The sequence below is a fragment of the Tamandua tetradactyla genome, chromosome 8 (assembly GCF_023851605.1).
Source record: "Tamandua tetradactyla isolate mTamTet1 chromosome 8, mTamTet1.pri, whole genome shotgun sequence".
NCBI lineage: Eukaryota > Metazoa > Chordata > Mammalia > Pilosa > Myrmecophagidae > Tamandua > Tamandua tetradactyla.
The window spans coordinates 113571902-113599830 of record NC_135334.1 but is presented as its reverse complement, the minus strand read 5'-3'; the positions used below and the strand labels follow the sequence as shown (position 1 = coordinate 113599830).

General features: G+C 37.3%; 1 pseudogene; it reads left to right on the top strand.

Annotated features, from left to right (window-relative positions):
- Positions 1-27929, top strand: part of LOC143645278 (uncharacterized) — a 129029-nt pseudogene that overhangs the window by 85962 nt on the left and 15138 nt on the right.

Here is a 27929-nt window from a genome sequence, read left to right as displayed (position 1 = left end):
TCGCAGCTCAGCCCAGACCTTTGGAGATGCAGAAAGGAATCACCCCAGGGAAAATTTTTGGAACCCAGAGCCCTGGAGAGAAGGCAAGCAGAGATCACCCTGTGCCTTCCCACGTAAGAAAGAACCTCAGATGGAAGTTAGCTGCCTTTCCTCTGAAGAACTAACGAAATAAGTCCCTTTTATTAAAAGCCAATCCGTCTCTGGTATACTGCATTCTAGTAGCTAGCAAACTAGAACAGAGTGGCTATAAACCAAATTTTAAAACAAACTCTTGAGAAAATAATTATTGTGCTAATGAAGAGAAGGTAGCTGGACACTATAAGTTAAATGATGACACTTTGTGTGTCTAACAAGAATATCTTCGTGAAAGTGAAAGATTTGCATACTTAATTAAATGTTGCAAAGAAAGCCTGATGCTTATACTTATGTTTGTTTCTGCAAAGACATATTATGGTTAATAGAATAGCATAAAATATTTCAATGTCCTGAATTTTCACTCTCTTTTCTCTGAGCAAGGAAGATGCAAGGAATAGAACTCACTCCTCCTGTGGTCTGTAATTTAAAAAGTCTGTGATAGATAACATCATTGTTCTCAGTTCTTTACGCCCTCCTGCTTGTTCTCAGTTCTTTATGTCCTCCTACTTTACAATGACACATCCACATTGTGATGGTTTGAAGTTGTATGCACCCAACAAAGGATCATGTTCTTAAAGCTCATCCATTCCTGTGGGTGTAGACCTATTGTGGGTGGGATCTTTCGATTAGGTTATTTCAGGTGAGATGTGCTCCTGGTGGATCATACTATTCTTACTGGAGTCCTATGTAAGAGACAAAATTCAGAGAAGCTAAGAGACACAGAAGCAAAGAGAAAAGCCAGAAGAGCTGAGAGAGGACACAAAGAAGCAGAGAGAAACCACAGAAACAGAGAGAAAGCCACTGAAGTCAGAAGCTGGAAGCACAAAACCTGTGAGAGAAGAGAACAGACCTCACCATGTGTCTAAAGGGTCACCAGGAGCCAATCTTCAAGGAGAAGGCATCATCTGTTAATACCTTGATTTGGACATTTTCACAACCTCAGGAATGTAAATTTGTAAGTTAATAAATCCCCATTGTAAAAGCCAACCCATTTCTAGTATATTGCATTTCAACAGCTTTAGCAAACTAAAGCACACATCTTTTGTTATTTGTCTTTATAGCTTCCCCAACTACAGCAAGCAAAGACTTCCTCTCCCCATAATATTGGACATGGCTTTATGACTTGCTTTAGTCAATGTAAAGTGTGAAGAAGTGACACTATGCCAATTCTGGGTTCAGATCTTAAGAGACATTGCATGTATCCAATCATGTGCTTACATTCCTGTGATCACCATGAGAAAAGCTCATCTTTCAACCTGGACCTGAGAATGAGACCCAGTGAACAGACCAGAACTTGGGTGAAGCCTGGTGCCAAACCAAGACAACCAAAATGCTGACCAATGAGCAAGAAAATTATATCCTGAATAGTGTTAAGGCATGAGTTTGGGGATGGTTGTTATGCAACATTATAGTTGCAATTGGGTTTATAGGATCCAAAGGATTGCTCTGGCTCTCATTCTTTGTACCAACAGGATAATAGAGCCTAATGCCATCCAACTGGCTGACTTCAAGGACCAGTTTCATCACTTCCTCTTTGTGTGACCATCAGCAATTTAATGGACCTTTCTGCTCTTCAGCTTCTTAATTTGCAAACTAGGAGCCATAAATGTTTGGGGAGGACTAAAGAAGATACTGTATATAAAGCACATGACCCATAATAAATCTTCAGTAAATACTAGCTGCTATTGTTGCTAGGGCTGCTGAAACTATTATTCCTACCACTACTCATTTCCACCAGTCCAAAGGGGCTTCTCTCTTGGCCCTGTGCTTATCAGTCATGTTGAACTTTCTGGGAAACATCCCTCACAACAGCTCCCTTGCCCCAATCTGCCCATATCTCAAAAGTCCTCCATCATTCTGGGCTTAAAAGCAACATTCAAGGGTATCTCCTATCATGCTCTTATCACCTTCAGTAACTAGGAAAAGAAAGGAGCAGAAGGAGAGAATCACCATATCTCAATACTTTGCATTCCCAGATAAGCAAACCTATTAATTGGAATAGCTCAGCTTACACACACAAGTGGATGAAACCCTAAGGTGAAGTTTCTATGCAAGATCAGTAAAAATAATTTCTAAGGAAGTTCCTTTATCCACACCAGCATTTTAAATGAGGACATAGACATTAAACATTATTGAATGCAAACCCCACATGGTACAGAATAAAAACCAGAGTCTTGCCAAATCAGACGGTTGTATGGGGCCGTAAGTCTCCTGCACTCTGGACCCAAAGACATTTTTACCACCACAATGTCCTCCACATGGGAAGTTATTATTAGTGATCTTCTTACTTCTCAAACTGCAGGTCAGGCCCTCCAGGAGAAAGAGGGAAACCCACTGGAAGATGTTTAGAGGGCCCCTGAGACCCCAAATCAAACAACTCCACTGAATTCTTAGATATATGTCTAGAGAGAGACCTCTTTGCCTGCCAGAGAAAAACAATTCACAAAAATGTTTTATGGATCCCAAATTGCTTTTGTAGAGACATCAAGCCCACTGAGAATCCTTAGAGAACTATAGTGAGGGGCGCATCCTTTGGCTTTTGACTACATTATTTTGCATTTTAAATCAGGTGCCTCTTTCAAAGCCAAGTTCTAAAAGTATTTCCTAACCTTTTTTTATTATCCCCTTAAAGAGCATTTTTAGACTCGCTCCCCCTCCCATTCTCCCCTTCCCTGAAATACTTACACCACAGATATACTGCATATTTATTATATGTCTTTTATGCAAAAACATAGTAACAAACTTTTACCCTTTTCCCCAAGACCAAATCGTTACCCCCTTTCATGTGATATCACCCTCATTATAAATGCATGCTCTAAACACAAGTGCAATATGTAGCTCACATACAGGCCAAGCCAGGTAATAAATCTGATCCAGTCAGGAATGTACAGCCAAAATTATTCTGAAATTCATTAAGAACAAATTTCTGAATATTTGTTATGCCCTTTTATTTGTAAATATCATGTACAATCTTTCCATAACTCACTAATTACTTTTTTTGTTGTACTCTCAGCATGGCTAAAATCTCATTTGTAAAATGAGGTTGATGTAAAATCATAAGTACTGACTCATCAATTTACCATAATTCAGTCCTTCCTCAGAGAGACCAAAGGCACAGAATATCCAATGGTTTCATCAATCAGATAGTTTTTATTCATCTCGATGAAACTACCACGTTAACTACAAGTTCAGGAGATCCTTGTTGGTTTAAGAGTTACCCAGCATCTATTCACCTTCCTAGTCACACCCTCATTTCCTCATGAGGAACTGCTCTGTCCCATTACATGCAGGGTAAGTATATCCTAAATCCAGGTGCCTGGCCCGGATGCCTTGTTCCCACTGCAAGAGCCTGAAAAGCCAGAACTTTCCTCTCCCCAGAGGGAAGTCACGTGACTGCATTTAGCCAATAAAGCACACCACCCTTCTGAGACTTTGAACCTTGTACAAAGCAAGCAAGGACAAATGAAACAGATGGCATTTATTCACCCCAGTGAGCCACCCAAATAAACAGTTGCAGCTATGAGTTGTCCTCTGAGGGAACTAGCTTTATGGAGTTATCTGATCCTTTCTCCTTCCACAACCCCAAGTACTAGCTCTTATTAAGTCCATTAGCTCATTGTTCCTTTTCAGTACCTTTTATCTTTCTATTTATTTATTTTTTGATAAAAATTATCCTGAAATGGTTTCTGCTTTGCAATACAAAGAAATTCTAAAGACACCAGAAAATTTGATAAAAAATGTATGGATCCTTTCCTTTGATAAGTGTCAGGAGGCTATTCCAAAGCTGTGCTCTGCAATGTGGCAACTGCTAACCACATGTGGCTATTTAAACTTTAATTTAATTCATTAAAATTAAATAAAAACAAAAATTCATTTCCTCAGTCATACCGGCTGCATTTCAAGTACTCAATGGCTACATATAGCTAATGGCCACCTCACTGGGCAGACAAGACAAGAACATTTCCATCACTGCAGAAAGTTCTCTTGGAAAGCACTGTTCTAAAAAGCCCTGGGTCCATGATAGAAAGAGATAGGTAGTATCAAGAAGTCCTCAGAGACTTGTATTCTCAGTATTATTTTGATACTGTTGTGTGTGTTAAAGTAGGATAAAAACACTGAGTATAGGATATTCAAAAAAAAAAAAGTCCTCAGAGAAAAGGAAAATTGGTTGGTGAGAATGGGATTTATTATTTCCAAGATTTACTAACTAAGGTGAAATTTCTGGTAACAATGGGTATGAGTTTGGCACAGTGTCTGGCACATAGTGCTGCTCATTCAATATGAATTCAACGAATGGCTTTTGTGTCAGAGGCTTCCTGAGCTGAAACAATTAATAAATCTTCAGTCTGTGCTAGGTCTAGTCTCTTTTGTTATTTACCTCCCACATGCCACTTGGAAGAAATTAAAGAAACAGACAAAATCTCTTAGGATTTAGAAACAGGGAAAAAAAAAGCTGAAATGATGTTACAAATATGAGTACCTCAAAAAGTAGGATGTTATAAAGTAGCATTGCTCAGTGTGTGTTCCACAGATATTCAAAGTGTTCATTTCTTTTTAATAGGCTAAGGGTCCCTGGAAAAATAGGTTAGGGAAATAAATTATAGGTTAAACAAATGTAGGAGGATAATATTTTTGAGGGATGAGCCAATATCTTTTTCTCCAGACAGTCGGCTTTCCTCTCCCCGCTCCTGCACTGCCCCAATTAAAGCTGCAATTCCTTTTTGTGTGCAGTGCCTTAGGGAGGTTTGTGATACACTGGAAAGCAGAGAAAATAGCTGCCATCCTACAGTTCGCTTCCAAAAGTCTAAGCCCTCAGCGGAAAAGACAGGACTGGAGGCAAAGATGAATGATATGGGAGAAATATTAGTAGCAAGGTAAGTGCCTACAATCTGCCCTCCACTCATCCAAAAAAGATGATTCTCTGGACTGGGGGAAGGAGAGGGGTAAAAAAGGAAAATAAATTGATGGAAGTATAGACATACGTGGTTTCTGGGAGGAAGGGCTCTGAGCCTCTCCTCCTATAAGGTACAGTCCTCATAGATGAAATAGCAACCCTAGAGGAGTAGAAGCACATGGGGCCCAAAGGGATCAGATAGATAGGAATGAACACTGGTTAGCTATTTATTCAACTGCAGTCTGCCTTATTGAATTTGCAGGACTGTATAAGGTAAAGGAGATGCCAGAGGACAGTTTGCGTGGACAGATTTCTAATAGACCAGCTAGGTCTACCTTTGGGGCAAAAGCAAAGCAGAGCCCAATGCTGAGTGCCACTGTCCAGCGAAGGGCTTGCAAAAACATCACTTACTGCAAACTGGAACTAGCAGATATTTTGAGGTGCAGAAGAGTGGTTCTCCCGTTTTCTCCACATGGAATGGAGAATCATGCTTGTGCAGAAACAGCTGGGCATATCATGGATCATGATCCAGAAGAGAAATCCTGGGTTGTGGCCAACGCTTCATATGGGATTCTGAGATGAACAGGTTTGCAAACAGGAGCAAAAAAGTCTAATTTGGGTGCAATTTGCTTAGAGGAGAATCTTAGCAGTACTGATTTAGGGGATTGAATTATGGATCTCAGAAATGCATGTTCTTAACTTAACCCATTCCTGTGTGTGTGAACCCATTGTAAATTGAACCTTTCACTGAGATTATTTTTAGTTAAGGTGTGGCCAACTAAATCAAGATGGGTCTTAATCTATTATTGGAGACATTATAGAGAAGCTCACAGAGAGAAGCCATGGGAAGCAGCCAGAAGCTGGAAGTTATGGAACCCAGAGGAGAAAGGAGAAGGTGCCACCATGTGCATTGCCATGTGTTTAAATGCCAGGGAATCCCAAATATTGCCAGCCAGAAGATACCAATCTTAGGAGGAACCAAGCCTTCAAGATTCTGAAATCATGAGCCAATAAATTCCTGTTGCTAAGCCAAACCAATGTATGGTATTTGTTTTAGCAGTTAAGAAAGTGAAACTGCTGGGAACTCTTTTCCTTTGAACATCTTAGAACACACACAAAAATGCTTGTTTAGTCAAATGGCTGCTTTCTGCCAACTAATTTAGATCAGATTATCAAAGTAATGCAGATTTAAATGGGCTAGAGGCAAAAAGTAAGGAGAAATAATTTCAGAACATGGGTCACTGCCATGGTATGGGCTGTATATACTACTGTGTTGATACAGGGTTCTAACCAAGCAGAGAAGGACTCGATGCCTCTTGCATAAAAGACTGCATTTGCCCAAAGTAAGATGGAGAAGAAGAATGGAAAAGGAGGTAAATGGAGGAAATATGAACAATAGGACCTGGGGAAGAAGGTTCGAAGAAATTCTGCTATGTACACTCGTTCATGTTTTGATGTATATATATGCTCTCATCAGTGAGCAGGAAAATAGAGCTAAATTTCATTTTGTAAATAGTTCTATGATTAATATAAATATAGGAAACAATTAATGCCCAAAGGTGTCATTGCAGAATAAATGTTATTAGTAAAGCCATCATTTCAAAAAATTTTATAACATGAAACTTGTTTGTGTTATATTAAAAATTTTAAACAAGATATATTCCATGCAAAGTATGATCAAAGTCATATAAAATTGCTACATGTACAGAAAAAAACAAAATAAAATAGATTTATAGCTATAATTATCTCTGTATGGTAGGTAGGACTAGTGTTTTGATCTTTCTATTCTGCTCAATTTTTCAAGTTTTCCATAATAATTATGCACTGGTTTGATAATGCAAAAATGAACTCTACTTGAAACATTATCTGCACCCCTAATGGTTTTAGAGTTAAGATATTGATTAACCAAAATTTAACTTGGTCTGACATGATTAAATTTTAATTTTTCAATAATCATCAATTCACTATCCAAGCCATGTAATATTAATTCCATTCAATTCATTTACTTGATTATCCAGTCATCCATTCCTCACTTATTCTTTCCCTCTACTGTTTATTTTTGAAGAATGCTTTACGGCAGGTATCAGCAAACTTGAGCCCAAGGGCCAAACCCAGCACACCACCTGGTTTTGTATGGCTTGCCAGTCAAGAATGACTTAACATTTCTAAATGGTTGAAAAAAATTAAAGAATAATAATATTTCATGACATATGGAAATTATATGAAATTCAAATTGCCTCTCTCGTCATAGTTTCCTCATCTCTAGAAGGAGGAGATGGGTCCAAAATATTTTTAGTTTTTCTCTGTTCTTGCCAGTGTCAGAGCACATGAAGGCAGCAAATGCAGTCCAGTGAAGCAGCACATATGGGTTCCAGGGTTTGCTGCCCTTTCTAGAATGGACTCCCATGACCACTTCAAAGAAAGGGCAATACTGAATCAGTAATTCTGAAACCCTACCCTGATATCATTTACCTAATGATCTGATGCAATTGGAAAATCCCCAGTTCCCTGTATCAAATAAATCAAGAATGCAATTAAGGTTATGGTCATAACTTTTTGCAGTGATGATGTCTCAAGCCTTAATGAACTCACCTGGGACTGCTTTCTACCAGAACCACATACACATTGATTTCAGAGCTTTACATATTCACCAACAGACCAGGCCAGTGATCTTTCTGGAAAATCCTTAACTCTCAGGCATTTAAAATGCTGACTAAGAAGCTCCTAAAGCCTCCAGCTGCTTAATGTATGAAGAAGAGGTTTTGATGCATTTTAATAACTCAGAGTCCTTCGGTACTAGAATTTATGACAGATTTTGTAGTTTCTTCCTAACTGGATTATTCATAGGAGTTCGTTGGGGCAATGATAAAGTGAAATACTAGATTCCAATATTAAAAGCCAAAAAATATTTGATGGGCTAGTGGTGGAGGCAAGCTAACAAAAATAAATTTATCAGAGATATGTATGGAAATGTGAATGTGGGTCTAAATAGTCAACCATACAAGATAAGGAGAAAACACTTAGTAACGGTCCTTAGGGAAACCAGAGACAGGTTTTATGGACAGTAACCAAGTATGTGTTAACTTTTTGAGAGCCCTGCCCTATAATAGAAAAAGGAACGTAAGGTGGTCTCCCAGGGCCACCTTCACAGATGCCTGTGGCCAGTGCAGTCACACAGGTAGCCCGCTAAGAAGCCTAAAAGGGCCCTGCAAGTGGTGTGAGGTCATGCTGTCATGCTCCTGAAATTCCTAACAATTGCTGCTCAAGGGGACTTGATCTTACTTTTGTACTGGACTCTGGTAACTATGTAACTACTCCTGGTCCCTCCCTCCTGAAATATTTTAATTAAGGCTGCATTAAGGAGATTAGTGTCTATAATGAAAGATTTTATAAATGCATGTGCTGGTTATTCTCTATTGCCTCATCTGTATCCAATATGATCTGTGCCCTGGGAGACATACAATTGGGAAAAAATAAACAACAATAACAACAGCAACAACAAAAAAAGCTGTAATTACACAAATGAAAAATACTGAATACATGGTTTTGTGCTTCTCATTCAACATAATATCATGGGCATTTCTAAATATATTTCAATGGTCTGAAGACATGATTCTTCAATGAGTGCATAAAATCTTAAATGATGGAAGAATATAGTTTATTTAATCATTTTCCCTAAAGTTGGACATGTAAGCCATTTTTAAGATTTTCTTATCATAAATATGAATGTGCTCATCCTATACCTCTTCCTTTGACTTATTTTAATTGTTATCAACATTATTATTATTAAACAATTTTGATGCACAATATAACATATATACCAAAAAAAGCAATAATTTTCAAAGTACATTTTAACAAGCAATTTCAGAACAAATTTCAAAGTTTGGTATGGGTTACCTATCCACAGTTTTAGGTTTTTCCTTCTAGTTGCTCCAAAATACTGAAAGCTAAAAGAAATACCATTATGATGAGTCAGCAGTCATACTCATTTCTTAAATCCTACCTTGTCTCTTATAACCCCTTGTTCTAGTTCGCTAGCTGCCGGAATGCCATATACCAGAAACAGAACAGCTTTTAAAAGGGGGATTTTATTACCATGGAAGTTTAAATTTCTACAGCTGTGAAAATGTCCAAATTAAAGCAAGACTATAGAAATGTCTAATCTAAGGCATCCAGGGAAAGATACCTTGGTTCAAGAAGACCAATGACATTCAGGGTTTCTCTTTCAACTGGAAAGGCACATGGCAAACATGGTGATATCTGCCAGCTTTCTCTCCTGGCTTCTTGTTTCATGATGTTCCCCCAGAGGTATTTTCCTTCTTCATCTCCAGAGGTCTCTGGCTGCATGGGCTCTGATGGCTCTTGTGGCTCTGTTGCTTCTCCATAATGCTTCCGCTTTTAAAGGATTTCACTAAGTTAATCAAGATCCACATGGAATGGGTGGAGTCATGTTTCCCTCTAATCGAAGTTAATACCCACAATTGAGGTAGTCACATCACCCTAGAGATAATCTAGTCAAGTTTCCAGCAAACAGTGCTGAATAGAGATGAAAAGAAATGGCTTCCTCCATGAGATGCATCAGGATTAAAATGTGGCTTTTCTAGGGTACATAATCCTATCAAACCTGCACACTTCTTCTCCTTTGATCCTACTTCCTAGAAGTGCAATTACAGAGCATACAGTTTGGGATTTTTAAGACAATTGGTGCACATTTGCCAAATCCAGAAAAGCTATACTAATTTGAACTCCCCTCAATTCAAAATGGAAGGCCCCTTCAACATCAATATTTATAAATTCCTGTCAATGGAAATTGAAAATAGATTTTTGTTTTAAATTGAGTTAATTCAACTAATATTAAAGTTAAACATTTTTCTGTGGGTATTTATTATATAGGTTTCATTCTCTTTGGAATATCTGCTCATATATTTTGACTATTTTTCTATGTCAATTCTACCATTTTATTTTGTTTTGTACAATCTTTTCTGTATGTAAAACAATTAATATCTCATTTGTTTAAGGCTATGATTTTTTTGGTAATAATATTAGGTATTATTATAAGCCATACAAGTCAGAAGATAGTGTGGTAACTTGAAGCTATTAAGTACCCTAGAGAAGGCCATGTCTTTTAATTCATTCCAGTGGGTTCAGACCTATTATAGGTAGGATCTTTGGTTAATTACTTGAATTGAAATGTGACCTACTTCACTCAAGGTGGATCTTAATCCTCTTACTGGAGTCCTTTAGAAGACAATAAAACACATACAGAAGCTGAGAAGCTGAAAGACAAGGAAACACCCACTAAGGCTGAGATAAGAAGCCACTGAAGCCAGAAGCTGAAGCAATGAAATCTGTAGGAGAAGGACCAGCAGACACTGGCTGTGTGCCTTCTCCTGTGACAGAGGTGTCCTAGATGCCGGCAGCCTGTCTTCAGAGTCCAGGCATCATCCTGTTGACACCTTGAGTTGGACATTTTCATGTTAAGAACTGTAAATTGTAAGTTCATAAATCTCCATTGTAAAAGCCAACCCATTTCTGGTCTATTGCATTCTGGCAGCTTTAGCAAACCAAAAAAGAGAGTGATCTTTCTAGAGCAGGGATATGATTATTTAAATAAATGGTATGCACATTTGTTAAACCTCCTTCCTTGCTCAGTATCATATTGGCATCCCAAAAAAAGCAATACCAGGAAAACATTAAATGTCATGAAAATGACCCAAGAAGCAAAGATATGCTCAGTTAAATAGCATGTGCTGCTTGATGACAAACTATAGGAAGCGTTCTCTCTCTATTCACTTCTCTTTTCATGTCAGTTGCTTGTAGTTGACCATCTTGCTCTCTGTACTACACCTTTCTCTTAACCTTCAATCTTTGATTTTCAGTAACGTTAAAAAAAATCTCTTAAATTCATGTAAAATATTAAACTCTGCTTAAAAATCAGGTCACAGCAATTATATTTAAAATAGTAAAATTTCATACACCATGTAATCCAATCTGTCAATCTTTTTAAGTGAGAATTTCCCAGGATGGGATGGGAGGGGGTCATATAAATAAGTGATGAAATGTCTCACTAAATCTTATCTTCCCATACCCAACACCTTATTTTATGGATAGTCTCCTGGGAGATATTTTGAATGCATCATAAAATATAAATTAATTATTGGTTCCACAGGACAGCTAATCTATTTAATAACATGGCCTACTGACCCAGTCTGCACAACCAGAAGATTATATAGGCATATAACTGTGAGCCAACTTTTTTTTTACAGTCATTTAAAGAGAAATGATGATTTAAATAAGCACGATTGATTCCAAAAACAAAGTGCAGCCTAGACATGACCATGACTTCTTTGGTCAAAGATAAAAGTGAGTCTTAAGGAAAATGAAAAGAAGGAAATCATGGACAAAGATGTCAGAGTTTTATTTTTTCTAAATATCAACTGAGTGATTTGTCAAATAGGATCAGTGAAGAGCCTAAAAATATATCTGGCAATTGGCACAAAATATTGAGATCTAAGTCTTTCAGACACATTTATACCTCACCTATTTTTCAGCCATAATTTATATACTTTAAGCAATTTACAATCACACTATAAAAGCATGCAAAGAGAAAATTATTTTATCAATAAGAAAGCTTCTTTTAACTCTTTGATCATTAATATTTTTAAACTGAATATATAAATTCATATTCTGCAGTTACCATGAAATGTCATGATCTGTTTTTTTCCTCAATTTATGCCAGAAAATGTAATAAATTTCACAGATAATCATTTATTTATTTCTAATTAATAATAATGGGTAATTGATTGTGGGTTATCATATAAGATGGAGGCACAGTACTCTGAAAAGAGTTCACAAAAAAAACTAATAAGCTACTAATACCATGTAATTCAGACACCCCTGTAGTCTGAAATAATGTGAAAAAAAAAGCATAATAGTATTTAGCAGCTGACTGTGACCTTGGCAAACATCTGGTACAATTACTTCATGTGACAAATGAAAAAACTATGATCTAAATATGTTAAGTGACTAAGATTTGGTCATGCAGCTAATTAGCAGCAAAGATTGAAATTGAACTTGGGTCTCCTAATACAACCAGTCTTCTTGCCTTTGCAACTGCTGGTAATCTTCAGAGACCAGAAAAAGTCAGATTTATCTATGTGTTTAGATGTGTTCTGCTGAAATAAGAAAGTCATTCTAATGTTAACTGTAAAAAGAAGGGAACTAAAGTACATTTGTGCAATATAACCTCAACATATCTTTCTGGAGTACTTGCAACTTCAAACCACCACATTCTACCCTCTGGACCCCAAAAAGACATATTTCTTCTACATGGAAAATGCACTCATCACATCATAATATCCCCCAAAGCCTTGAATCATTTCAATAACAATACTAAGCACAAAGTCTCATCAGAATCAATTATTGGGAGTCAGGGCAAGATGGCAGCATATTGAGATGTGGAATCTAGTTTGTCCTCCAGAGCACCTAGTAAATAGCCAGGAATGGTACAGAACAACTGTGAGGGGACATCAGTGACTGTACACACAGCAAACAATCCGTCACATATAAGGAAAGCTCTATAAGATTATGTACAGATATCTCAGCAAAAACCATGGAGGTGTTAAGGCAGTGGTATGAAATATTTATGATTCTGAAAGAGAAAAACTGCCAGTGAGAGAATACATGTTCTGAAAGAGAAAAGCAGTTACTGAAAGAACATGTGATAGGAGACTGGTTCTATAAGAAATACTAAGTAGAGCACTACAGGCAGATGGGAAAAGACAGGAGAGAGAGGTCTGCTGAAGAGTATAGAAATGAAAACTATCAGTAAAGGCAAAAAAGAGGGAAAAAATTATATATGAAATATAAAATCCAAAAGACAAAATGGTAAAAGAAAGTAATGCCTTTATGATAATAGCATTAAATGTTAATGGATTAAACTCCCCAATCAAAAGACATAGATTGGATAATAGACTGAAAAATAGGACCCATATATGTGCTGTCTACAGGAGACTCACTTTGACCCAAGGACAACAGGTAGAAAGTGAAAGGTTGGAAAATGATATTTCATACAAACAGCAACCATAAAAGAGCAGAGTTAGCTATAAATATCTGACAAATTAGACCTCAAATGTAAAACAATTAAAAGAAAAAAGATGTATTAGTAAAAGTAACAAGTCAATAAGGAAACATAACAATAATCATAAATATCCATACACTGAGCCTGAGCGCCCAAAGATACATGATGCAAACATTGACAACACTGAGGGGAAAAACAAACACCTCTATCATAATATTTGGAGGCTTCAATTCCCCACTCCCATCAATGGATAGAACTACTTAGACAGAGGATCAATAAGGAAACAGAGATTTTGAATAATATGATAAAAGAACCAGACTTGACATACGTGTACAGAACATTACACCCCACAACAGCAGGATACACATTTTTTTCATGTGCTCATGGATCATTTTCAAGGAGAGACCATATGCTGGGTCACAAAGCAAGTCTCAATAAATTTTAAAAGATTGAAATTATTCAAAACGCTTTCTCAGATCATATGGAATTGAGATGGAAATAAGTAATAGGCAGAGGGCAAGAAAATCCATAAATATATGAAAGATAAATAGCACACTCTTAAACTACCAGTGGGTCAAGGAAAAAATTATGAGAGAAATTAGTAAATATCTCAAGGGAAATAGATATGACAACACATATATAAAAATTAATGGGATGCAGCACAGTCAGTGCTGAGATGGAAATTTATTGTCTTAAATGCCTATATTAAAAAAGATGATTCCCAGTGCCTGCCCATGCAAAAAAAAAAGAGCAAAGAGCAAAAATTGAGGTAATAATTGTTCATCTGGAAGAACTAGAGAAACAACAGCAAACCAACACAAAGCAAACAAAAAAAATATTTAAGATTAAAACAGAAATAAATGAAATTGAGGATATGAAAATAATAGAGAAAATGAATAAAATCAGAAGTTGTTTCTTTGAGAAAATCAATAAAATCAATGGACACTTAGCTAGGCTGATAAAAAAAAAGAGAGGATGCAAGTAAATAAAATCAGAACTGGAACAGGGAACATAACCAATGACCCCACAGAAATAAAGGAGCTAATGAGAGGATACTATGAACAAATATATGATAATAATTGATATTTTATAAACTAGAAAACAGAGGTGAATGGACGTCTTCCTAGAAAGGCATGAACAACCAACATTGACTCGAGAAGAAAGAGATGACCTCAGCAAACTGATCATAAGTAAAGAAATTGAATCAGTCATCAAGAAGTGTCCGAAATGAAAAGTCCATGACCAGATGGCTTCAATATGAATAATATGAATAAGTACCAATCCTTCTCAAACTCTTCCTCAAAATTGAAGTGGAAGGAAAGCTATCTAGTACATTCTAGGAAGTCAGCATTACCTAACACCAATGTCCAACAAGGATACGACAAGAAAAGAAAATGACAGACCAATCTTTTTAGTGAATATAGTTGCAAACATCCTCAATAAAATACTTGCAAAAGAATCAAGCAGCACATTAAAAGAATTATACACTTTGACCAAGTGGGATTTATTCTAGGTATGAAAGGCTGGTTCAACACAAGAAAATCAATGTAATACACCATATCAATAAATCAAAGTGGAAAAACCACATGATCATATCAATTATTGCAGAAAAGGCATTAGACAAAATTCAGCATCCTTTATTGATGAAAGCACTTCAAAGGATAGGAATAGAAATGAACTTCATCAATGTGATAAATGGAATACGTGAAAAACCCACAGCTAACATCATCTCAATGGGGAAAGACCAAAAGTTTTCCCTCTAAGATCAGGAACAAGACAAGGATGCCTACTGACACCATTGTTATGCAACATTGCAATGGAAGTTCTAGTCAGAGCAAATAGACAAGATAAAGAAATAAAAGGTATGAAGTAGAACTCTCACTGTTTATAGATGAGATGATAACATGTGTCAAAATTCCTGAAAAATCTACAGCAAAGCTACTAGAGCTAATAAATAAGTACAGCAAAGTAGCTGGGTACAAAATCATCAACTAAAAAAAAAAGTAGTGTTTCTGTATGCTAGTAATGATCACTCTGAGGAGGAAATCAAGAAAAAATTCCATTTACAATAGCAACCAAAATAATCATATATTTAGGAATAAATTTAAGGATTCAAAAGAGACCTATACACAGAAAACTAAAAGAAATTGCTAAAATAAATCACAGAAGACTTAAATAATTTGAATGGCACTCTGTGTTCATGGATTGGAAGACTAAATATAGTTAAGATGTCAATCCGGCCCAAATTGGTTTATAGATTCAATACAATATCAATTAAAATCCCAACAACTTACTTTGCAAAAAAAAGAAAAACCAATGGCCAGATTTATTTGTAAGGGCAGTGTGCCCGGAATAGCTAAAAATATCTTAAGAAAGAAAAATGAAGTGGGAGATATCACACTATCTGACTGTAAATCATATTACAAAGTCACAGTGGTCACAATAGCCTGGTATCAGCAAAAAGATAGATGTACTGACCAATGAAATTGAATTGAGTGTTCAGAAATAGACCCTCTATCTATGGACAATTGATATTTGATAAAGTGGTCAAGCCAACCCAACTGGGACATAGAAGCCTCTTCAATAAATGGTGTTTGGAGAGCTGGGTACCCACATGCAGAAGAATGAAAAAGGATCCATATCTCACACCCTATACAAAAATTAATTCAAAATGGAACAAAGACCTAAACATTAGAATTAAGAGCATAAAACTTTTTCTTATAAATTTTGTGATAGCAGGTGGTTTCCTAGACCTCAAGCACGAGCAATGAAATAGCAAACAGATAAATGGTATCTCCTCAAAATTTAACTACTTTTGTGCATCAGAGAAATTTCTCAGGAAAGTAATAGGCAGCCTATGCAATGGGAGACATTGGAAACCACATATCAGATAAGGGCTTAATATCTACAATATATAAAGAGATTCTACAACTCAACAACAAAAAAACAACCCAATTAAAAAATGGGCAAAAGACGTGAACAGACACTTTTCAGAAGATGAAATACAAATGGTTAAAAGGCATGTGAAAAGATGCTCATCTTCAGTGGCTATTAGGGAAATGCAAATCAAAACCATAATGAGATATCATCTCACACCCGTAAGAATGTCCATTATCAAAAAAAAAAAAGAAAGAAAGAAAGAAAAGAAAAGGACAAGTGCTAGAGAGGAGTGGAGAAACAGAATTCATGGTTGGTAGGGATGTAAAACGGTGCAACCGCTCTGGAAAGTAGTTTGGCAGTTCTTCAGAAAGCTAAGTATAGAATTGCCATATGATCTAGCAATCCCATTACTAACTATATGTTCAGAGGAACTGAAGGCAAGCACGCAAATTGACATTTGCACCCCAATGTTTATAGCAGCATTATTTATGATTACCAAGAGATGAAAACAGCCCAAATGTCCACTAATGGATGAGTGACTAAACAAGCTGTGGTATATACAGGTGATGGAATATTACACAGCTGTAAAACAGAATAAAGTTATAACATGTAACAACATGGATGAACCTAGAGGACATTCTGCTGAGTAAAATTAGCCAGAAACAAAAGGCAACATACTATATGCTCTCACTAATATGAACTTACATTAATGAGTGTATTTTGAGAGTTAAAGTTAAGAACACAGGTTATCAGGAGATAGAGGGTAAAGACTGGGCATTTGGTGCTGAAGGAATACAGAAGGTGCAACAGGACTGATATTAAAAATTCAGAAATGGATAGCAAAATACTATCTGATGGTAGCACAATAATATAAGTACTGAATGAATCTGACTGTGTGTATGGTTGAGGGAGAAGGGCTGGGGGCATGTATGAAACCAGAAGAAAGATACAGGATTAAAGACTGAGCAGTATTATATAGAAATGCATAGAGGATGATGGTGATTAAATAAACAAATGTAAAAATGTTTTTGCATGAGGGAGAAAAAATGAATGCCCACATTGCAAGGCATTAAAAATAGGATCGTATACAGGAAAAAATACAATCAAAGTAAACTAAGGTCTACAGTCAACAGTAACATTGTAATGTTCTTTCTCTGAATGTTACAAAGGCATTATGCCAAAACTAAATGTCAACAAATGGGAGGCATGGGGGAGGGGCATGGTCCTTCCTGGAAGAAAAGGAAATGTGTTCATATGGATTATGGTGGTGAAGGCATGTCTATTTACTTAGGTTGGATTATATGATGTGTAAATAAAACTGTTTAAAAATGAACAGAGAAAAATAAGTGGGTAGAAAATGTGGAAAAAGAGATGTGCCTATTCACTGTTGGTAGGAAGCTGAGAGGTGCAGCCCCTTAGGGGGCAGTGTGGTGGAGGCTGGGGCGGGGTTACCATATGATCCTGCAACCTCATTGCTAGTGTGTACCTGAAGGAACTGAGGGGACAGGAATGGACATCTGCACACTGGTATAGATGGCACAGTGCTTGAGATTCACAATGGATGAAGCTGATCTAAGGGTAAAACTACCAGGGAATGGAAAGGGGAACTATGGTGGCTACACACAACAGACTACTGAGCAGCTGCAAGAAGGAAAAAAGTTGTGAGGCACACAACTAGATGAATGAATCTTGAGGAATGACTCTACGTTGAATGAAATGTCGAAAAAAGAAAGATAAATATTATCATGACTCACTCATATGGACTAACTATAATATACGAACTCAGAGAATTGAAGAGCATGTGTTATCAGGTTGAGGCCTAATATAAAGGGTCCTAGATTGTATGCCCTAACAGCAGTCACATATATTCAGGAGTAGTAACTGCTATTTTGAAATTCTAAGATACTGAGCTGTTTGTGTATAACCTAGTTATTCTCTAAAATTTTGAGCATTTATGTGACATCTGAGACTCAGAGTTAGAATACTGATGCTATGAAACTCAGCATTACCCCATACAGCAACTATTTAAAAAAAAAAGTCATCAGACTTTGACCAGATATATGAATAAAGTTGATCTGGATAGGGCTAAGTTAAATCAGATTACAGGGAAAAGGATGCTATGATCCATATTTTAAAACTTCGGCTTTTGTGTGAGAACAAAAGGAGAGATGTTATTTGGTGTAAAATTTATATTTTGGGGTAGCCTATTATCTAATTTAACTTGTATGGTCAGTTTATTCAAACACCATAATGATCTGGAATCTTGAATAGAATATGAGATCTTGTTGGTTTTTAAAGGTTAGTATGATGCCATGCTATATCCCAGAGTAATTTGGACAGAGAATAAAAAAGTATTTGCAAAGTACCCTTGGGACACTGGAGAGAAAGGAGGAAATATTCAACTTTCCTATTTGGGGAATTCCTGATATTCTTGCAAGCAGTAGGGACACCAATTCAATTGCCTGAGCCTTCAATCTTGGGTTTTGCCCCTAAGAAACGTATTCCTGAAAAAGAGAAACTAAGACTACTTATAATTATGCTTAAGAGTCACTCCCAGAGAACCTCATTGGTTGCTCAGATGTGGCCTCTCTCTCTAAACCAACTAGGCAGGTGACCTCACTACCCTCCACCCTACATGGGACATGATTCCCAAGGAGTATAAATCTCCCTGACAACATGAGACAGCATTCCTGAGATGAGCCAGGACATGGCATCATAGGATTGAGAATGGCTCCTTGATGAAAAGGGAGGAGAGAGAAATGAGACAAAATAAAATCTCAGTGGCTGAGAGATTTCAAACAGAGTTGTCAGGTTATCTCGGAGGTTATACCTAAGTATTATATAGATATCCTTTTTTTAGTTTATGATGTATTGGAGTGGCTAGAGGGAAGTACCTGAAACTGCTGAAATGTGTTCCAGTAGTCTTGATTCTTAAAGATGATCTTATAGCTATATAGCTTTTACAACATGACCATGTGATTATGAAAACCTTTTGTCTGATGGTCCTTTTATCCAGGTATGGACAGAGGTAAAAAAAAAAAAAAACTAAGGATAAAAATTAAATAAATAATAGGGGATTTAATGGTAAAAAAAATTGGGTAGATTGTAATACTAGTGGTCAATCAGAGAGGGGGTAAAGGAAATGGGATGTATCAGGTTTTTTTTTCTTTTCATTTCTTTTTCTGAAGTGATGCAAATGTTCTAAAAATGAACAGGGTGATGGTTACACAAATATGTGATGATAATGTGAGCCATTGATTCTCTACTATTGATGGACCCTATGTGTATGAAGATTTGTCAATAAAAATATTTTTAAAAATTATCACTGTGGTATGTCCTGGGGCACAATTCCCTCCATCTGTGGACCTGTGAAACCAAAACAACAAGTTATCTGCTTCCAATATACAATAGAGGGACAGGCATAGGATAAACATTTTCATCCCAGAAGGAAGAAACTGGAAGGAAAACATAGGTCGTAGGTCAGAAAACTTCAGCAAAATATCTCAGACCCATTGAAGCTGGTCTAGACACCCTACATGGAAACACATCCCTGTTTTGGCTGAGAAATACAGACAACACAAATGTTAAATTAGTGCCCTAAAACAAACCCATGTCTTGCAGTCCAGTGAAAAACAGAGCAACGCTGGGACACAGCAGGCTTGTTTTACCCAATAACAGAGATCTTGCAGTGGTCCCAGTGCTTACCTCTGAGCCCTGAGGCAGGCCACTGTGAGAATCTGGTTTGGCGGGGAGACCAAGGGCAGAGCCAATTTGACAACTGGCCAGTGAGAGAGAGGAACAGATATAGAACAAAGCCAACTAACAAAAAGACCCTAGGCAAAAAAATTAAAACAATCACCAGAATAAACTAAAAAGAAAGTCAGACGTATAGACACCAGTATAAAATCATGACTCTTATCAGGAAGCAGGAAAATATTGCCCAACCAGAAGAACAAGTTAACACCTCAACTGAGATACAGGAGTTGAAACAACTAAGTAAAGATGTTCAAACAAATCTTTTAAATCAATTCAATGAGTCGGAGGAAATTGTGAAAAAAAGAGATTAAGCATATAAAGAAGACACAGGGTTTCCATACAGAAGAAGGGCCAGAAAATTCACAAATATAGGAGGCTAAACAACACATTCTTTAATAACCAGTGGGTCAAGGAAGAAATTACAAGAAGTATCAGTAAATATCTCAAAGCAAATGCAAAGGAAAACACAACATGTCAAAACTTATGGAATGCAGCAAATGGCAGTGCTAATAAGGAAATTTATTGCTCTAAATACCTATATTTTAAAAAGAAGAAAGAGCAAAATTCAAGGAATCAACTACTCACCTGGAGGTATTAGGGAAAGAATAGCAAATTAACCCCAAAGCAAACAGAAGGAAAGAAATAACAAAGATTAGAGCAGAAATAAATGAACTTGAGAACATGAAAACAATAGAAAGAATCAACAAAACAAGAAATTAGTACTTGGAAAAAATCAATAAAATTGATGGACCCTTAGCTAGGCTGACAAAGTGAAAAAGAGAGGGGATGCAAATAAATAAAATCAGAAATGGGAGGGGAGACATAACTACTGACCCCATAGAAATAAAGGAGATAATGAAGAACTATGGACAGCTATACGCTAAAAAACTGAATAATGTAGATGAAATGGACAGCTTAGAAAAATGTGAACAATGAACATTGACTTAAGAAGAAATAGAATACCTTAACAAATCAATCACAAGTACAGAAATGGAATCAGCCATCAAAAAGCACTCCAAAAGAGAAAAGTCCAGTTCCAGATGGCTTCACATGTGAATTCAACCAAACATTAAAGAATGAATGCATACAAATCCTGTTCAAACACTTCAAAAATGTTAAAGAGGAGGGAAAGTCACCTAATGCATTCTATGAAGTCAATGTCATCCTAACACCAAAGCCAGGCAAAGATACTTAAGGAAAAGAAAATTACAGACCAATCTCTTTAATGAATGTAGATGCAAAAATCCTCAAAAAAAAATACTTGAAAACTAAATCTGACAGTACATCAAACATCACAATCAAGTGAATTTTATTGCAGATAGGCCAGGATGGCTTGACATAAGAAAGTCAATTAATCTAATATATGCCATCAATATATTAAAGAGAAAAAACACATGATTTTCTCAATTGATGCAGAAAAGGCACTTGACAAAATTCACCATCCATTATGATGAAAACACTTCAAAAGGATAGGAATAGAAGGGAATTTTCTCAAAGTGAATAAAGGGAATATATGAAAAAACCCACAACTAACATCGTACTCAATGGGGAAACTGGAGGCTTTCATTCTAATATCAGGAACAAGACAAGGATGCCAATTGTCACCACCGTTATTCAACATTGTGCTAGAAGTTTTAGCTAGAGCAAGAAAAAGAAATAAAAGGCATCCAAATTGGAAAGGAAGAAGTATAACTTTCACCATTTATAGATGACAGGATCCTATGCATAGAAAATCTAGAAAACTCTACAGCAAAGCTACTAGAGCTAATAAATGAGTAAAAAGTGGCAGGATACAAGATCAATGTACAAAATTCAGTTGTGTTTCTATACAATAGTGCACAATACAAGAATGAAATCAAGAAAAAATCCATTTACAATAGCAATCAAAAGAACGAAATATTTACAAATAAATTTAACCAAGGACATTAAAAGATTTATATATTAGTCAGGATTCTCTAGGGAAACAAAATCTACAGGAGATATCTGTAAACATGATTTTATAAAAATGTCTCATGCAACTATAGGGATTCACAAGTCTGAATTCCATAGTCCAGGCCAGGAGCTGACAGTTCCAATGAAGTTCTTCAATGAATCTCCCAGGTGATGCTGTCTGGCTGAAGCTGAGAGAGTGATTCTCTCTTCTGACTTCTCCTTTAAAGCCTTGGAATGATTAGATTAAGTGTTGTAATTGCAGGAGACACTCCCCTTGGCTGACTGCAGATATAATCAGCCATGGATGCAACCAACATGCTGATGATTTCATAAACCAGCCTTCTGGTTTATTAACCAGTCATGGAATGACTTTGTAGTAATGGTTAGGCCAGTACTTGCTTGGCCAGACTACTGTGCATCATCACCTAGCCAAACTGACACCTGAACTTAACCACAAAGTTCATCCAATGCCAACTTAGCAATTAAACACATTATTGTAAACCATGCTTAATCTCTAAATAGAACACAATAACGGACATCATTTTCAACTAACAATACTCAACTGTCCTGCATAAAACAGGAAATGCACTAAACCTCTCCAGAATAGGGTGCAAGTCCTTGGGAAACATTTACTCTTAAATTTGATATCCTATAACTTAAATACTGTAACATAAACAATACAACTTATGTCATATGATAAGGGGATAAGATAGAGATGAAAACAAGATATTTGCTTTATGCATAAATAAAAACATACTCATAACAAAGTAAGGAAGAAATATTCATATCGTCACAGTCCTCATTTCTGTAACTGGTCACATGTTCATATTTATTGCTACTTTCTTACACTACCCATTCTGTGTTTGCTTTACCCTCAGCAAGCACTTCAGCTGGTTTTGGTTCTTTGCCAGGTGGGGTGACTAAGTCTGCATTCCTGAAGTTTCTGGGCATGTCACAGGACATGGTAGTGCTAAAAGATATCCTAGGGCTGTCTGCTATATTCCAGAACACTCTTCTTTACCTCCATTGTGTAGTTTCAGTTCTATTTCCCCTTGATATCAAGATCAATCACCCTAGACAGTACAGTAATCCCTTCTTTGGCTGTTGATTCTGAGGCATGAGAAACCCAAAGTGGTGAAGTGGCAGCCTTAACTTCCAGTTCAGTAAAATCATTGTTGTGTCTCCTGATAGAACTCCTCCTTTTGGAACTAAGACCTATAGACCAGCAGACCTTAAGGCTGCAGGTATGGAAGGAACAATATTTCTAGTGGATCACTAGGGGTGACAATGAGTGGGCCATTTTCATTTTTCCCTTTGATTCCTGGACCCATGAATCCTGGCTATGGGAGAAATAGCATCATAGAGTGATTGCTGACTCAGAAGATACACAGCCTCCTTGAGAACATTGTCCCAGACCTATAAGGCATTGTCACCTAGTTGGGATGGTATTTGGGTCTTCAAAAGGATATTCCACCATTCTATCAACCAAGATGAATGGTGTGAAACATGATAAGACCACAGAATTCCATGAACATGTTATGTTCCCGCACTTCATTTGCTATGAAGGAGGTTCCTTGATCAGAAGCAATGCTGTGTGGAATACTGTTTTAGTTTGTTAAACCTGCCAAAATGTAATATACCAGAAACAGAACAGCTTTAAAAAGGGAATATATTAAGTTGCAAGTTTGCAGTTCTATAGCCATGAAAATGTACAACTTAAGGCACCAAAAAGAGGTTATTTCCACTAAAGAAAAGCTAATGCCATGTGGAACACCTCTGTCAGCTGTGAAGGCATGTGGTTGGCATCTCCTGAGGTCTTTGGCTTTTGGACATCTCTGTCAACTGGGAAGGCACATGATGACATCTGCTAGCTTTCTCCTCCTGCTTATTTCATAAGGCTTCCCTGCAGCATTTTCCTTCTGCATCTCTAAAGGTCTCTGGCTGTGTGGAATCCGAATCTTTATCCAATGGTTCCCTTTTAAAGGACTCCAGTATGTGATTGCACCTTGAATGGGTGGAAGCACATCTCCATAGAAACCACCTAATCAACAGGTCCCACCCACAATACTGAAACAGGGTTAAGGAACATGGCTTTTCCAGAGTACACAACAGTTTCAAACCAGTACAAATACACAGATGGTAATTTGGCAGAAGCATTGCATGCAGGGAAGGCAAATCCATATGCAGGATATGTGTCTGTTCCAGCTAGAATAAATCATTGCCCTTTCCCTGATGGAAATGGTCCAATGAAAAACACCTGCCATCAGATAGAAGACTGAGCACCTCAGAGAATGGTGCAATATCTTGGACTGAGTGTGGGTCTCTGTTGCTGGCAGATTGAGCACTCAGCACTGGCCATAGTCAGGTTGGCCTTGGTGACTGGAAGTCCATATGGCTGAGCTCATGCATATCCTCCATCCCTACCACCATGACCACATTATTCATGAGCCCACTGGGTAATGACAGGATTGGCTATGGAAAGAGGATGATTGGTCCACAGAACAGGTCATCTTATTCCTTAATTATTTAAACACTCCTCTGCTAAAGTCACCCTCTGATGAACATTCACATGGGACATGAATATCTTCATGTTTTTTGCCCACTCAAAAATATCTAACCATGTACCTCTTCCTGAAACCTTTCTGTCAGCAATTTTCCAATCATGCTCCTTCCCAAGTTCCTGACCATACTTCCAAACAATCAGGAACATCCCATGAGTCAGGATACAAATTTATGTCTGGCCAGGTCTCCTTCCAACCAAAATGAACATCCAAGTGCACTGCTGGAAGTTCCATCCACTGGGAGAATTTTCTTTCACCACTGTCCTACACGAACATCCCATAAAGGGGCTGCAGTGCTGCAGCTGTCCATTTCCAGGTAGTACCTGAATATCATGCAAAACTACCTGTGAACCAAGACCAAGTTTTCTCTTCCTAAGTCAATTGATTGTAAGGAACTCCACATAATGCCATAGGTCTGGGCTGGGAAAGAGAAGGTAATCTGGCAGAAGTGAGAGCCATGGATTTTGGGGCCATTTCCTCATATAACTTACTTGTGCCTTCCAGACCTGCTTGAGCTCTATCTCTTGTATACCACCTCCATTTCATGATGGAGTGCTACTGTACATGCCTAACCTTATGGCTTGATGGGTCAGACAATACCCAGCTCATAATAGGTATATAAGCTTGCAAGATGCTGGAATGTGATATACCAGAACTGGAATAGCCTTTAAAAGGGAGAATTTAATAAACTGCAAGCTTACAGTTTTAAGCCTAATTGTCCAAACCTAGGCATCAACAAGAGGTTACCTTCACTCAAGAAATGCTGATGGGTCTAGGGCAGCTTTGTCAGCTGGGTAGTTATGGGGCTGGCATCTGCTGGTCCCTTGCCCCTGGGCTCCATTGTGTTCAGCCTCTTTTCCTGTGGGGGTTGCTCACTTTGCTTTTCCAGGGATGGCTTTCAGCTCTTGGCTTCCTTTGGCTCCCTTCAGATTCTGGCTTGTTTAACATCTCATGGTGACATTTTCTGGGCTCCAAGCATTTCCAAACATCTGTGTCTCTGCTCTCCAAGTGTTGGCATCTGTATCAGGTCTGCTCTGAAGTTTCTGTTAGCTCTGTCATTTCTGACTGTCTCCAAAATGTTTCCTCTTTTAAAGGATTTCAGTAAACCAATCAAGACCTACCTATGAATGGGTAAAGTCACATCTCCATCTAATCAAAGGGTCACACCATATTTGGGCTTGTCTTGTCTTATGTAGGTAATTTAATCAAAGTTTCTGCCCTACAACATTGAATCAGGATTAAAAGAAATGGCTGCTCCCACAAGATTGTATCAGTATTAAAATATAGCTTTTCTGGGTGGGCCGCGGTGGCTCAGCGGGCAAAGTGCTTGCCTGCTATGCCGGAGGACCTCGGTTCGATTCCCGGCCCCAGCCCATGTAACAAAAACGGAGAAACAGAATACAATAAAACAAGAAAATGTTTAAAAATGTTTCCCTTTCTTCCTTCCTTCCTTCCTTCTATCCTTCCTTCCTTCTCTCTGTCTTTCCTTTAAAAAAAAAAAAAAAAAAAAAAAAAAAAAAAAAAAAAAAAAAAAAATATAGCTTTTCTGGGGTACATAATATTTTCAAACCAGTACAATAGGCAACTTAGGACTCTTGGTAACTTGTTATCCCATGATTAGCGTTCAGTATCTACTAAGGCAGCCTATTAACAGGCAAAAAGTTCTTTCTCAAAAGGAGAATACTTATCTTCAGAGAATGGTGAGACTTGACGCCAATATTCTAAGGGTATGCATTTTGATTCTGCTAGAGGGGCCTACCAAACTCTCCAGAAGCATTTCTATTTGCCACTGATACTTCCAACACCATGGATCTGCTGGATCATATAGCTCAAGTGGCTGAGCAGCATGCCCAGCAATCTGAACCTGTAACAGCACCTCCTGGTTCCAATATTCACTCAAAACTAGCAGCTTTACTTGTCATTCATTAAATAGGCCAGAGTAGCACACCCAAATGGGGAACACATTATCTCCAAAGTCCAAAGAGGTTAACTAGGCATTGCCTTCTCTTTTGGTCAGAGGAGGGGCCAGATGCAGCAGTTTACCCTTCACCTTAGAAGAGATATTTCAGTATGCCCACTCCTGGTACCAAGTTATATTAGGGTTCTCTAGGGAAACAGAACCAACAGGAGATATATGTAACTATGAGATTTTATAAAAGCATCTCACAGAACTGTGAGGATGCCTGTGTCCAAATTCTGTGGGGCAGGCCACAAGCTAACAACTCCAGTGAAAGTCTTCAATGAATGCCCCAGGAAAGGCTGGCTGGCTGAAGCAGAGAGAGCAAGTCTCTCTTCTGACTTCTCCTTTAAAGCCTTTGACTGATTAGATTAAATGTCACTAATTGCAGAGGACACTCTCCTTGGCTGCCTGCAGATGAAATCAGCCTTGGATGCTATCAACATACTGATGATTTAATAGACAAGGCTTCTGGTTTATTAATCAGACACAATATGTCCTTGCAGTAAAGGTTAGACCACTGCTTACTTGATTAGACAACTGGGAACCATCACCTGGCCAAGCTGACACATCAACCTAACCATAACAACTTATATACAGAAAACTACAAAATAGTGCTAAACAAAATCAAAGAAGATCCACATAGAAGTAAGGACATACCATGTTCATGGATTAGAAGACTAAAGCTAGTTATGATGTCAATTCTACTCAAATTGATTTATAGATTCAATGCAATACCAATTAAAATTCCAACAACTTACATTTTGCAGAAATAGAAAAAAACTGTAATCAAACTTAAAAGTAAGGGCAGGATGTCAAAAATGGTTAAAAATATCTTTAGAAAGAAAAAATGAAGTGAGAGTTCTCACATATCTGACTTTGAAGCATATTACAATGCTACTGTGATCAAAATAGCATTGTACTCTCATAAGGATAGATGTATTGATCAAAGGAATCAAATAGAGTGTGCAGAGGTAGATCCTTTCAATTGAGCTTTGAAAAAGTGGCCAACACAACACCACTGGGTCAGAGAAACCTCTTCAACATATGGTGCTTGGAAAGCTGGATATCCATATCCAAAAGAATGCAAGAGGACCCCTATCTGACACCTTATACAAAAATTAACTCATAATGGATGAAAGACAAACATTAGAGCCAAGACCATAAAACATTCAGAAGTAGCAAATTATCTTAAGGATCTTGTGATAAGAGGTGTTCCTAGAGCTTACACCTAAAATGTGAGCAATGAAAGAAGAAATAAATAAATGGGTTCTCCTCAAAATTGAAAATTTTTTCATATAGAAGGGCTTTTCCATAAAAGTAAAAAGGCAGCCTATGCAATGGGAGACAATATTTGGAAACCACATATCAGATATGGGTTTAATATCCATCATATATAAAGAGATCTTACAACTCAAGATCAAAAATACAAATGACTCAATTGAAAAATAAGCAAAAGACCTAGATAGACACTTTTCCAAAGTGGAAATATAAATAGCTCAAAAATAAATGAAAACATGCTCAACTTCACTAGTGATTAGGGAAATGCAATCAAAATCACAATGAGATTTCATCTCACATCTACTGGAATGGCCATTATATAAAACACAGAAAACTACAAGTGCTGGAGAGGATTTACAGAAATACATACACTCATTCTCTGTTGGTGATAATGTAGAATTGTGTGGCCACCCTGGAAGGCAGTTTGGCAGTTTCTCAGGAAGCTAAATATAG